This window comes from Chenopodium album, chromosome 5 (assembly GCF_948465745.1).
Source record: "Chenopodium album chromosome 5, dcCheAlbu1.1, whole genome shotgun sequence".
NCBI lineage: Eukaryota > Viridiplantae > Streptophyta > Magnoliopsida > Caryophyllales > Amaranthaceae > Chenopodium > Chenopodium album.
In genome coordinates this window covers 15,520,804-15,535,766 of record NC_137838.1, presented here as the reverse complement: position 1 = coordinate 15,535,766, position 14,963 = coordinate 15,520,804, and the positions used below count along the sequence as shown (strand labels likewise).

Here is a 14,963-nt window from a genome sequence, read left to right as displayed (position 1 = left end):
CTGAATTGAACTAAGCTAAACTGAACTGAGATGAGCTGAACTGAACTGAACTGAGCTAAATTTCAACGTAAGAGAACAGGCCCTAAATGTTCATTTTTTTACGTGTTCATTTTTTATTATTAAATGTTCATTTTTTTATGTTCATATTTTTTTTACTAAATGTTCATTTTGTAGAGCGTAGTGTTGATTTTTGCGGATCGCGGATATGTTGTCTGGGTTATAAATTTGGGCCGCGCGTTTTGGACCTTCCCTTGTTGCACCTATCTTAGGTGCATAAGGATGCACCTAAGACCTTTTGGCTTTTGGCTACCTAAGTTACTTATAACATCCAACAGCCAATTTTACCAAACATGTTTTTAGACTAGTAAAAAGTCAAACAGCCAACAAAAAAAAACCAATACAAACACTCAGTCAAACCAGCCGACAGCCAAAAGCCAGCAGCCAATTGCCTAACAAGACCTTAGTATTATAGATAACTAATTATATCACAATTATCATCACATAGTTCACTTACATAGTATCATTCTGATTCTAATGACTCGATTCTCCCTTTTTCATGAAATATTATTTACTGTACCTAATTTATAAATCTTTTTTTAAAAAAATGTAGGTTTTTTTTTTTTATTTATTGATGGTGATTATTATTTAAGAAAATGAAAGTAGGTTTATATATTTATGATCTTGATTTGGACAATCTATACCCCCGATCAATTATACCTAACAATCATCTACTGAAATATAAAGAAGGAGATCAAATATATACTACGTATAAGATAAGATGATGAAAAATGAGATTGCTATTGAGAAGTCGGTATTAAAGGAGGAAAGTGAACGAAAAAACGCTATTGAGGCTTGAGAGGAGAAGATGAGTAATTAGGCAGAAATACACCGAAGAAAAAAAGGAAAGGTCAAAGACTCAAGTCAAAAGTATCAAAATATGGAATGGGGTTAAAAATGTAAATTAACAATTTCAGGGTTAAAGTGGTGTTCACTCTATTAATAAGAATTTTCTTCCACTTTTTATAAGGCAGGGATTTTTAGAGATATATGATGTAGTAACACAGATGAAATCTAATAGTGAGAACAGTATTTAAAGAATGACACAATTAATATAATACTGATTCCATAATTAACAACTACTCAACTTGAATATTCTTATTCGTATGGTAGAAGCAGCATTAGCACAAAACTACAAACTATTCCAAAACAATATACATTAGCCCTTTTGTGAAAATAATTGTATGGTAAAGAAAATTCATAGAAAAATAAGGCATCAATTTAGAACCAAAATGGGATTAAGGACTTTTTTGTATATGAGAATTGAATCTTTTTCACAAAGTCGACCACTTAAAATGACCTTTCTCACAAATTTTTCTTTTATTTTTTCTTTGCTCTTACATTCATTACTTTCAATAAAATATTAGCCCTACTATGGTAAGAAGGGCTTCCACCCTCACCTGTGACAAGAAGCCATTGTATGAACAATGCTCCAATTGTTCGCATCGTGAGAAAGTCACTCCTATAATAATGATTACAATGTTGTGGTTTTGAATGGAAGCTTATTTTAAGCAATAATTTAGATAGGACAGCTTTCAAATGGTTATAATAATATTGTAGTCACTGTAATAGATCAAATGTCAACCCTTTATTTATTTAAACTAATGTAAATTGTTGATTGAGGATTAAAATTGACTTTTTACAAAATTGATTAAAGAAGTAAACACATTCTTTTGTAGTATTTGATATGCAATCTTATCGATCTCATATTAACGCCGCAACTCGCAACTTTCTTGATGATATTACTATGTTCCTTCGATCCCTTTCCTCAGATACAATATGTTTATGTTCAGTACCATAAGTCCATATTCAAATTTTTACTATAACTATTACTCGGAAGAAATTGATATACAATATGATAACAACAAAATAAATTTCATTATTATCAATTTAGAACAAGAATGAACAAAATAAATTTGATTATTATCAACAAAATAAATTTGATTATTATCAATTTAGAACAAAATAAATTACCCAAATCTAAAACAAGGCATCAATTTAGAAAGCTCTTGAAAATAAACAGAACAATACTAGTACAGTAGAACGTAAAGATTCAATTTAGATATATATAATTCATAATCCAAAACTAACTAATTAATTAATAACGACATATCGTCTCAATTCTTGATGATTTTCTTCAATTCGCTTCAAGTAAGAAAGAGTAATCTCTACTATATCTTCTCTTCTCAAGAACACTTGGAGGGAGTGTTGGAACACTATGCACAGCAACTGCCTTAGAGACGACAGCTTTACGTCCGACAGCCTTTGTGACGATCCCATTATGCGGCAGCAATGAATTACCGGAAGCCTTAATCAAGTGCATCGATGTACTCTTTGCGGTCACTTCTTTGAAGGATTTTGATTTAAGTTTTTTAAGTAAATTTGATTTGTGACTAGAAATTAAGGGTTTGGTAATACTCTTTTGAGTTTTTAGGGTTTTTGGATTTTGTGTAGAAGAATTATTCAAGGGTTTGGTTATGTGTTTGGAATCATTAAAGAGAGATTCCGGTAAGTTTACAAATTTTGAAGCTCGGATTGTCTTTCCTGGTTCATTCAACGATGGATAAACAATGGTGAATTTTACTAATTTCAATTTCATGGATTTCATTGTGTCTAGTTTAGTTTTACAAGTCGGAGGAAAAAAATAAGATGGAGGGAAAAGTAGCTAACAAATGGAAAACTTGATGGAGGGTAAGAATAGAGATCAAAATAATATGATCAGTGTAATAATTTCTTGCATACATTTATAATAACATTTAGGTTTATACAGAGAATTCTTTGGGGCCAAGTTACAATAAAGATATTAGGTAATATTTTTGAAGGAAAATAAATTATATTCTATTTTAGGCAGTAAACCAAAATTTCTTATCTATAAAAAATAAAGCTAAAAATATTGGATAACTATACTAAAGGGATAACTATACTTTCAAATTATTAATGAAAATATTTTAATATACACAAAGATATTGATAATGATATTATTTTAATATAGACAAAGATATTGATAATGTTTAGGATTGTCTTAGGTTGTTGAACCTTTTTAATAGTACACTCTATTTCTATTACTACCTTTGTTCGTTATTGAAACAATTAATACCCTTTATTGCAATAATAATAAAAAATAGAAGTAGTGTAAAATTATTAAGACTAGAATAGACCCGGTCTACAATAACTTATTGTAGACCCAAACTTCTAGTGTACCATACGAATGTGATTATATCATACGAAATGTGATTATATTATTACAAAAGTGATTATGTCATCTTGAAACTATTATGTAAATGTATCACTCAAAAAGTGAATTTATCATTATAAAAAGTATCAAATAGTAAATTACATCATTCAAAAGATTATTTTTAAATTTTATCATCCTAAAGATAATTATATAATCTCATTAAATGGTTTAATATGAGATCAAAATATGACTCACAAAAAGATAATTATATCATCTAAAAAAGTGATTATATCATCCAAAATGTGATTATATTATTTGAAAGTGTCAAATTTTGGGTCTACAATAATTTATTGTAGACCGGGTCCATACAAGACCAATTGGTGTAAAAGATACGTATTTCAACAAGATGGACATTATTAGATGAATGTTAGATTCCCTCAAATATACTACTAATTCATAAATGAACCTGGTTCACACTAATTTATTTTGGACCACTAATATTAGAGAAACTATGTTTTATTAATAAAAAAAAAAGTCACTATAATAAGGTCACTATGTTGAAATAAAAGTCATTTTGGTAATATATAGGCTATTTAATGAAATATTTGTATACCCTGGTGACTGGTCAATATGAATAATAATGGTCACTATGTTAAAATTAGGGTCATAACGTCGTATTCAAGTACACAATAATGTTACTCCCTCCGTTTTTTTTACATGCATCACTTGCCTTTTATGGGTGTTTTTTTTTATATGCATCACTTCTATATTTGGCAAAGTTATACTATATTTTATTATTTCTCTCTCTTACTTTAAACCCCACTCAAATTATTTTATCATTTCTCTCTCTACTATGTCCCCACTTAAATAATAAAATATCTATTCTCTCTCACATACTTTTTCTTTCATGGTCTCCATCATACTTTTATTATAATAATTTATTCACCCACTCACAATATTATATTTATCTCCTAAAACTATGTGCATTCCACTAGTAGAAAAAGGCTTATTTGCGTCGCTCATTTATAGTGTATTTGCGTCACTTCTATGAGCGACGCAACTGCTCGCGACGCAAATAAGAGTCATTTGCGTCGCTCCTTTATAAACAAGCGACGCAAATGAATCTTTTGATAAACTTATTTTTTGTTATTTGCGTCACTCCTTTATAAAGGAGCGACGCAAATAACTCTTCTTATAAACTTATTTTTTGTTATTTGCGTCACTCCTTTATAAAAGTGCGACGCAAATGTATCTTCTGATAAACTTCTTTTTTGTTATTTGCGTCACTCCTTTATAAAAGAGCGACGCAAATGTCTCTTCTGATAATCTTTTTTTTGTTATTTGCGTCACTCCTTTATAAAAGAGCGACGCAAATGACTCTTCCGATAAACTTATTTTTTGTTATTTGCGTCACTTGTTTATATAGGAGTGACGCAAATGACTGAGTAGACAATACAAAACTGATGTATTTGCGTCACTTGTTTGTTTAATGAGTGACGCAAATGAGGTAATTTTTTTTTTTAATTATAATATAATAATTGCCTTGTATATGTTTGTAGTACCTGTTTTCCTTACTAGTGGTATAAAGTAATATGCTAACGCTAATATAATTGAAATTAAAATGCAATATTATTGAATAATGCAAATGTAAAATTCGGCAGAGTCTCCTTTGTAATTTGGCCTACCCATAAAATTGCGAATGACGGCATTATATTAACAACCTGTCCAATAATTTACATCTCAATATCATAGACATTATACTCATCATCCCAACACCAATTAACCAAATTCATTCATTTCAAGCCTATAATCCAAAACAAGAGTCCAACATGCGCTAAGTGTAAATCTAAAGTTCAACATTACATATAAAATACTCTGCCCAAATATCTCGGATCTCATTTATCTCCTCCTCGGTGTACGGTGTAGTTCTTGAAAAATCCTATCAACACAACAAATATACAAGAGGAAAGTTTTAATTCAAGATTGTAGCTAACATCAAATTGTATTTATCAAACAAAAATGAAATATTTGACAACTCATACCTGAATAAGATCTTCATTGCTATGGTGATGTTCAAGTATTTCGTACATATAACGCATGACGTAGTAGCCACACTCACGTCCACCCAATTGTTGAGGACACTACATGTAATATATTTATAAGTTGAATTAAATTGCTATACTTCAATTATTAAGAAACTAAAAGTTAGGGTAAGAAATTAAGGTAACATGTCCCAAATGCCATGTCAATTTACTTCCCCTAGATTGTCCACTTAATGCCTTAAAACTTCGAAAAGCGCTACACATTTGAAACAAATAACATATATATTACCCTTACACACATAAAATCATGACATTAATAACAAACTAGACTTACTTTGTCATTGCAAACTTAATTGCTAAATTTCGCTTCTGCCTCAAAGAATCAAAGATGATGACTTCACGCTTAGCCATGCATAAGACCAAAAGAACCCAATGATTCCTACATAATAAATTAGACACACATTTGTAAAAGAGTAAAATAATATCAACAATTTGCAAAGTTCAAATAAATAAAAGTTCAAAGTTTATACTTTTCATGGTATGGGCATAAGATGAACTGCTTAGATTTTTGTTTTTCCATCACATGTGTCATGTATAGTAGGATACGATCAGCATCACTATGCAAATAGGTTTCTGAAATCATTTCCGGACACATGAATCCAATGGAAGCCACTTCCTCCGTATCGAGTAAGTCACTCAAGGCCCTACATATATATCATGTAATAACATTATAAATGGTAATAAATAAGTATATATGGGAAGAGTGAAATTTGAATATCTTACATCATAAAAACTTGCAAAACTGAAATATTCAACCAAGCTCCTTTGAGAAGTTGATTGAAAGTTTGCAAATTAAGCTTACTCAGCACACTCATTAATCTTCCCCGAATTCTGGCTTTCCACAATCTTCAGAATCAAAGACTAGTTTTCATCCAAGTACTGCCAAGATTTAAACCAACCAAAATTTAGAAATCAATAAGAAAAAAATATTTCCAGATGAGAACTAACCAAGCAGTATATATAGATGAAGCGGCTAATAGACTAGAATCATAAGTGAATTAATGTAACAAAGGATGAATATGTCATGCATAACCAAAGTGTATTACAGTACATATCAATTTTTACTTAAGCTCAAGGATCAAATGATCTGCAATTAGCAATGTTTTAGAATCTACCCCAGTAGCCCGAGACTAAGATAAAAAGCAATGCATACAACACCATTCCACTCTTATAATAACAAACTCATATAAATGCTACATTCTATCTACCAAGAAAAGATTGAACATAAATAGAAGCAATCTTACCATTGGTGGAATTGACTTCAAAAATTCAACAATGTCGAGCCGAAATCGAACTTCAATTGTTGTTGCTGTAATTTGCTTGAACTTCCTCGGGTTTTTTGGGGCGAAATTAAGCGATTTTTCCACTCGAAAATTTCAGTTATTGCTCGAATTTTTGTTGCTGTAATTTCTTGACTTGAACCCAGAAAAAGATGTAATTCAAACAATTATTGTTGCTGTAATTTCTTGACTTAAACTATTGTTGTTGTAATTTCTTGACTGAAATTCGAACAAAAATTATTTATGACTGAAATGGGACGAATTTCTTAGGGTATATTGCGTCGCTGCCAAAAACCCTAGAAATCCCCCCACGAAATCCCCCAATCGAACTTGAAGACCGAAATTGAATTTTTTGGGGTTTTTAGGGTTCGAATTTGTATGCTTTTGAGCTGATTTTTTGCTCGAAATGGGGGATTTTTGGTCAGAAACAATCAATTTTTCTGGGTTTAATTTCTTAGGGTTTTTGGTCTAAATTTTTGCTTGAAATTGTTCGGATTTGTAGCCGATTATGGGTCATCGACTTCACTGCGATTTTAGATGTTAAATTTGCTGGGGAAACGCAAGTTTTTGGCCGAATTTGTTGGATTTCAGAGACAAATTTGTGGGTGTTTTGCTGTAGAAATTCGCTGGAATTTAAGAACTCTTGTTTTTTTTTTCTTTTTGTATAGTGAATGTAGGCGTACCTGATGAAAAACTAAGGTCAAAAAACGCAGAAAAACCTAAAGCCAAAAGAGTTATTTGCGTCACTTTATTATAAAAAAGCGACGCAAATAACCTTGTTTATAATGTTGTACACAGTTCATATGCGTCGCTCATTAGTAAAAGAGTGATGCAATTTACTTAATCACTTATTTGCGTCGCTTGCTAACTAATGAGTGACGCAAATAAGTTTATTAATTGCGTCGCTTTAATAAATAGGAGCGACGCAAATGATAGAAAGCTGAAATGCACTTGAGTTTTGCGTCGCTTCTTGAATAATATGCGACGCAAATAATTTAAAAGGATGGTAAAAATAAACATTTGCTTCGCTCCTTAGAATGATTGACGCAAATATGGCGACGCAAATGTACATTTTTCTACTAGTGTTCCCAAGTGATGCATATAAAAAAACGGAGGGAGTAAATGTTACACAAGTTATAATAAAGGTTACTATGTTAAAAATAAGGTTAGTATGTTTAAAATAAGGGGCACTATTTTCAATATAATGACAGTTGTGTGTGTATAACTCTCGGGTCCACAATAATATTATTGTGGACCAGATCCACGCAAGTCTTTTTGCAAATACACAAGTATATTGAAAAGGTTTTAGCAAGCTTCGGGCAAATGAAGTTGCTGTAAAATGAATATTGTATATTGAAAATTAAAATTACCCCTAAATAAAGAATCAAACTTTATTTGAATATAAAAGAAAGTAACATTTACATAAACAAAGAAAAAAGTTCTTATACATAAACTTACCTCTTATTTTGGACGGTGACAAGGTGCTTTATTATCCATGGGCTACACTCTTCCGCAACACTGCCAAGGTCTATAATGTTCTTGATCATATTGATCCAAAGGTTCGATGTTGTCGTTCTTCAATGGATCCATGGCACGATTTCAACCGAGTTCTTGTACCGTGTTCTTGATGTAAAGGCTACGGCTCAGGTGGTTTGGGTACGTTACGTAACCTTTTTCAGGACAACAAAGGCACTAGAGTTGTGCATCTAGAAAATCAATTTGGTTCAATTATATTAGAGTCGTGTGTTTCTCTTGCTGATTATTGTCATCAGTTGAAGACGGTCTCTGATCAACTTGCTGCGATTGGTCATCCAATTTTGAGGAACTTCTGGTTCTTCAATTGGCTGGTAAATTGACCCCGGAATACGACATGGTGGCTACTCTGTCAACAGGGGAACCCACTTCCTTCTTTTTCTAAAGCATGTTCTATGCCTGAGTTGGATCGCGTCAGCCATGAGAAAAATAAAAGTGCCTTGCCTTCCTCTTCCACGGTACTGCTTGCTGCATCTGATGTCTCTCATTCTTCTTCACAATCGCACAATGGTGGTCAGTCCTCTGTTAAGCCAAAGGGTGGAAAGAAGAACGCTAAGGGTGGGGGCGGTTAAGGAGGTGGTGCTCGGGGGTTACAGCAAAATCAGAACCAATTGCAACAATATTATTTTCTCCCTTGGGCTGCTTACTATCCGCCCTGTCCATACCCCTCGATGCCAATGCAATGGCGGGCACCGTCAGGGCAGCAACAGCCCCCCTGTACCTCAGAATCAGCAGGGGCTATTGGGCCCTGCTCCACGGCAGCCTAATGCTGCCTTTCTTGCTCCTGGTTCGTCCTATCAGCCTACTGATCTTCTGGCTTTCTTCAACACTTTGAGTCTTCAATCTCCAGATCCTAATTGGTATATGGACACTAGCGCTACTTCCCATCTTATGAATGCTTCAGGTATTCCCTCTTTTATAATTGATTGGCGTTATTTTAATTCGCATATTTTAGTTTGGTGATGGATCTAAAATACCAGTTAAGGGCTCTGGCACTACTACTCAATCTAAGCCTTTCCCCCCACTTACTCTTAAACACATTCTTTATGCTCCTAGTATCATTAAGAATCTAGTATTTGTTCGTCAATTCACTACCGATAATTTTGTCTCTGTTGAATTTGACCCATTTGGTTTCTCTGTGAAGGACCTCTGGACGGGGAAAATAGTGACGAGGTGCAATAGTATTGGCAGTCTTTATCCTCTCTCTCCAAATTCTTCTTCATCATCACCTTCTACTGCATTTGCGATTCTTTCCTCTGATGTAGGGCACAATCGATTGGGACATCCGGGTGATTAAGCTCTTCGCTTTCTTAGAAATCAAAAATTAATTCAATGTAATAAAGGGGATGCCCTCACTGTTTGTCATGGTTGTCAATTAGGCAAGCACTGTCGGCTTCCTTTTCCAGTCTCTTCTACTAAGACTTGTACTCCCTTTGATATAATCCATACTGATTTATTTACTTTTCCTATTAATAGTCATACTGGTTTTCGGTATTATTTACTTTTCCTTGATGACAATTCTCACTATTTATGGGTTTTTCCACTAAAATCCAAATCTGAGGTTTATCCGAAATTTGTGCAATTTCATTCGTATGTCAAAACTCAATTCAATGTGTCTATTTACAATGCGATAATGGTCGTGAATATGATAATGACAGCTTCACCATTTTTTTCTCAAAATCATGACATGATTTGGCGACATTCGTGTCCTAATACGTCTCCACAAAACGGGAAGGCGGAACGTATGATTAGGACTATTCACTAGGTGAAAAAACAAAATTGGCACCGGTTCAAAACCCCTTAATGCCACCGGTTTGAACCGGTGCCAATGTGGGGGGTACCAATAAGTGATTTTAAAAGCCACCGGTTCAAACCGGTGGCAAAACTCAGAATTGGCACTGAATAATCGGTGCCAAAAAATCCCAAAAAAAATTAATTCATTGTTTGTGCCAAAAAAACATTTTTTTTTGTCTTTTTTTTACTTAAAAATTAATAGAAAATAATATTAAAAACAAAATACATACAATAATCACATATATATATTCATTAAATAAATTCAATAATGACATATATATATATATATATATATATATATATATATATATATATATATATATATATATATATATATATATAATTTCAGAAAAAAAAAAAAAAATTACATTACAACATCGAATTAAAACACCAAAATCTACATCATCTTGATATTTGAATCCTTTTTCTGTGTGGAGTGTAAAACCTGCATCAAATTTGGACACCAAATTAATAAAAATCCTCAATAAACTACAATCTGAAATTTTTAAACATTATAGAACAATAAAAAAATTAAAAAAAAAACAATTGCAACCAAATTAAGCAAAAAAAAAATAGCAAAAAATCTAGTAATATGGAACCAAAAAAATAGTGTTCAGCTATTCAAAAAAAAAAAAAACCCTCAAATTAAACCCACAACCACCGGCAACCAAATGAAACCACAACCATCGGCAACCAAATCAAACCCAAAACGCAAAGCTAACCCAGAAACATTACCCTCAAACCTTCGAATTCCACCAAAAATCTCAAAAAAAAAAAGTGAGAAAAAAAGAGAATTTACCTCGAATTACACCAAAACCCCCCCGAAATTAGCTTAAATTTGGGATATAAAGGTCGAATTCGACCATGAAAGCTCCAGATCTAGAGTTTTCGTGGTCGAATTTGAGCTAAAAACCTTTAATTTCATCACGAGGGGGAGAGAAAGTGCGAAAAAAAGGAGGAATCGCTGGTGGTGGTGATGATGTTACGGTGGTGGAAAAAATGGCCGAAAAAAATGAGGAAATTGAGTAACAACATCGAACTTTGTGGTGGTGATGTTACGGTGGTGGCGGCGGCTTTGCGGTGTTGTTGTTGTTGTTGTAGCGGAGATGATCGAAGAGAAAGAGAAGAGATTAGGAAGGAGAGATCGAGAAGGAGAGCTAGAGGAGAGAGAAGGGATAGCAGAAAGTGAAGGAGGCAGAGTGAGAGGAGAGAGAAGGACGACCGTTTTATTTTTAGGGTATTTGTTGAGTAATTAGGTTTTGATGATTGTAAACTAATGATGATTATATATCTAACGTGTTTGTTTAGTTGTGCATAGAAAGAACAAGTTATGCTTGGAACAGGGTACAAGGAACTTGAGTAATGACAGATATATATGTAAGGAACTTGAGTAATATATGATAAGCAATAGAGGAACAAGAACAATGATAAGTGTTATAGTTGATAAGCACGATGATGGCTAAGGAACCATGAAGGTAACTATGTAAATAAGTGTTTGCATATGTTAGCTTCACGAGGTAAGTATCCTATGCATATATAGGTCATGTATGTGTAGGAGTCTTTTTATTTAGTTTAGTTTTCTTTATTGTTTTTATAAATGAAAAAACTAACCTTCTATTTTACTTTGTTATCCTCAGAAGTTTGCTCAGTTTGTCATCATCAAAAAGCTAAGGGGCAACTTGTTGACCCTTATGAGGTTTTGATGATGATAGTAATGATTGATCGAACTTCCATTTAATAAGGATTTTCTAGTGTTTTGATGTTTGCAGGTTTAGTAAACTATGAGAGTTGAAGAAGGAACTGAAACAGAGGAACTTTAAAAGATCCATGAGGATACAAGTAAAGTTAGAAGAAGAGTTCAAGAAATGGAACTTCAAGAAGTTTCTTAACAGAAACTTCGAAACGGGTTGTAACGACCTGGTTCCGGTGTATTGCTGGGGCAAACCCTAAGATCCAGAATATATCAAGACTACAGGATTCCAGAACAAGAGTTTCAGAGAAGCAACATGAAGACAGAGAAATAGAAGTATATTACTCTAGGATTCATGTAAGTATGTTGGACATAAAAGTCAGTCTGGAACAAGTCTATATAGAACCAAGGTGAACTCCAAACAGTCAATGAAATTAGAGTGACTGACTTGTTAGGAACTCAGAGACTGTTAGAGTTAAGGAACCTAATAGGAACTTAAGTATGCATGTCGTTAAAAGTAAGTTTTAATGATATATATATTTACCTTATACGTGCATATCCTTTAGGGATTTGGTTTTATTGAATAAAGATATTTATCTTCTAATAAATCCCTTTTGGAAAAAGATAAGATTGTTTAAAAAGTATTTTAAACAAAAAGATAAGTTTTGAATAAAATCTGATTTTATGCTAAGTTTATCTTATTATTATTGACAGTTTTTATTCTTAACAAAAAGATATATTTTCGGAAAACTTGTTTTTAGAAAATATCTTTTAAACTTATCTTTTCAGAAAACTTATCTTTTTCAAGATGAAATGAATAATTCGAGTGTACTATAAATATGCTCATATGTATTCATTCAAAGTTGAGGCTGACGAAGTGTAGTGGACGTGCTTAATGGTTTTATCCTTCACCACGAAGCTAAGTCAGTTCTCCTGGTCAAAGTTCCTATCAGGTTTTGGTTACAGTACGTCCAGTGAGTTCCAGACAGATCTTGAGTGTTCAACATATTAGTTTTATCTCTTTATTCATAGCTATGTATTTAGGGATATTCAATGAGATCTTGTAATGGGAAAAAGGATTTTGAGTGTTTTTAAGTTTTGGGGTGAGATTGTGAATTCTTTTAAATTCACGTTTGAGTGTATGAGTTTGAATTCTCTAAAATTCGAGTGGTAGTTAGTCACCCCGAGTGTGTCCTGGGTTGCACAGTGGGAAAAAGGAACCTGAGTGTGTCTTAGGTCGAGAAAGGAACCTGAGTGTGTCTTGGGTCGAAAAAGGTGTCTGAGTTTGTCTTAGGTCTATTAGGATAGGTTCTTATCAATTAGCAAGTGTCTTAGGAGGAACTTGTGAAGCAAAGGTCTGTGTAATAGGTTGTACTAGGAGAGTTGCCTATTATAGTGGAATTTGTTTATAAGTCCCAATAGGGCCGAGGTTTTACTTCCAGCAAGGCACTGGATGGTTTCCTTGTAAAACTTGTTGTGTTCTTTAAGTTCCTTTTATGTTTTGTTTTTAATTTCCGCATAAGTTTCACGATTGGAACCTACTACCATTCAGCCCCCCCTCTCGTAGTAGTTCATCTAAACTAACAGTTTTAATTAAAGGGAGATAGTAAGGGCCGTTTTTTTTAATAATTAAAAGGGCCGGTTCACAAAGGCACCGGTTCAAACCGGTGGCCTTTATGTTTTTGGCACCGGTTTGAAGTGAACCGGTGCCTTTTATAGTGGTTCAACTTTTCACCATTTTTTAGGCCATTTTTGCCACCGGTTTGGACTGAACCGGTGGCAATTAAGGGGTGCCTTTTTGATATTTTCTACTAGTGATTAATAATGTTTGTCGTTCTCTACTATTTAATGCTTCTCTCCCTCTCTCCTTTTGGGTGGAGTCCTTGCACACAACTGCTTATTTGTTAAATATCCGGCCTACTCGTCTTCTTGATTATCTTACACCGGTGCACATTCTTTATAATAAAGCTCCTTCGTATGCTCATATTCGTACTTTTGGATGTCTTTGTTATCTCGTCTACCTCTTCCCATAAATTAAGTTCTCGTTCTACCCCGTGTATTTTTCTTGGGTATCCGGTTTCACATCGAGGTTATCAGTGTTTATATATTTCCACCAACAAAGTAATCATTTCTCGCCATGTCATTTTTGATGAATTCATCTTTCCTAATTCGTCAAATTACAAACCTTCTCCTAATGATTATGATTGTTTGTTTTCTGGTGATGAGTCTGCTCATCCTCCCCCCCCCCCCCCCCCCCCTTATTCAAGAAATTAGGCCGGCCCATATTCTTGAGCCCAATACTTCTTCTCCATTAGAAAGTGATGGGCATAATAGCCTGTTGGGGAGTAGTAGGTCTGTTCAATCAGCTACTACTTCTCACCAGGTGAAAGGAATGGTGTCCTTCGAACAAGTGTATTATTTTGATAGCGGGTTCAGAATTATTAGAAAGCTAATATATTCAGTAAGGTCAAGTGATCGGAATGCCTGGGTGGAGGTCGCTTCCGATCAGTAATATTAATATAATTAATATTACAGCTTAATCTTGACTGAACCCTTCGAGTCACACCCAAGCAAAATATACGAACCGACTCGGCGAATTAATTCGGAAGAAATTAATTCGTTGCCCGAGTGTTAAATATTTAGACGTCGGTAATTCGAGCTTGGATCGTCGAAACCGATCGTCGGAAGTCGAGTCAAAAATAATAAAAAGACGAGACGCGCAAAATAATAATAAATCGACCATATTCCAAAAATACCCCTAGCATCGGAATGCCCCGAGCATCCGAATGCTAGGGGCAAAAATGTCTAAGCATAGGTGGCTAGCAAGCGCACCAAGCCGAGCCTAGCATGGCTGGCTAGGTGCGTGCTAGCGCACCGTGCTAGCAGCCATGCACAGCAGCAGCTAGCAGCCGCGTGCACGTGGTGCGTGCAGCAGCTAGCTGCCGCAAGCTAGGCGTGCTAGCAGCGCACGCACAGCAGCAAGCCCGCACCAAGTGCGTGGCTTGCGCGCACAGCAGCAGCCCGCATCTTGGTGCGAGGCTGGGCTCGGGCTGGGCTCGTGGCTGGGCCATAGGGCCGGTCACTATGGGGAAGCTTGAGGAATATGGGAGCAAGTGGGTAAGGACATGTGGCACAAGGAGAGTATTGAGTGGGGAGCAAGTATGGTCCCCTACTCTCCATGTGGTCCTCACCAACCCATTTCACATGGTAATGCCACTTGTAGATTTATTATTAGTTTGCAATTTTAATTTAATTTAGCTTTAAATTAATTTGTGGAATTTCATGATCCCGCATTGATGGGATAGAAATTCCCACTCATACTTTCCTCTATA

At 34.4% G+C, this 14,963-nt stretch overlaps 1 long non-coding RNA gene across 1 annotated transcript; it reads right to left on the bottom strand.

The window, feature by feature from the left end:
- Positions 1 to 5,627: 5,627 nt before the first annotated feature.
- On the bottom strand, positions 5,628 to 6,087 carry LOC145630512 (uncharacterized). Its single transcript, XR_014112070.1, has 3 exons — positions 6,058 to 6,087; positions 5,805 to 5,978; positions 5,628 to 5,713 (listed from the first exon to the last, which is right to left on the bottom strand). It is a non-coding gene; the product is annotated as an uncharacterized LOC145630512 (long non-coding RNA).
- Between the last annotated feature and the right edge of the window lie 8,876 nt (positions 6,088 to 14,963).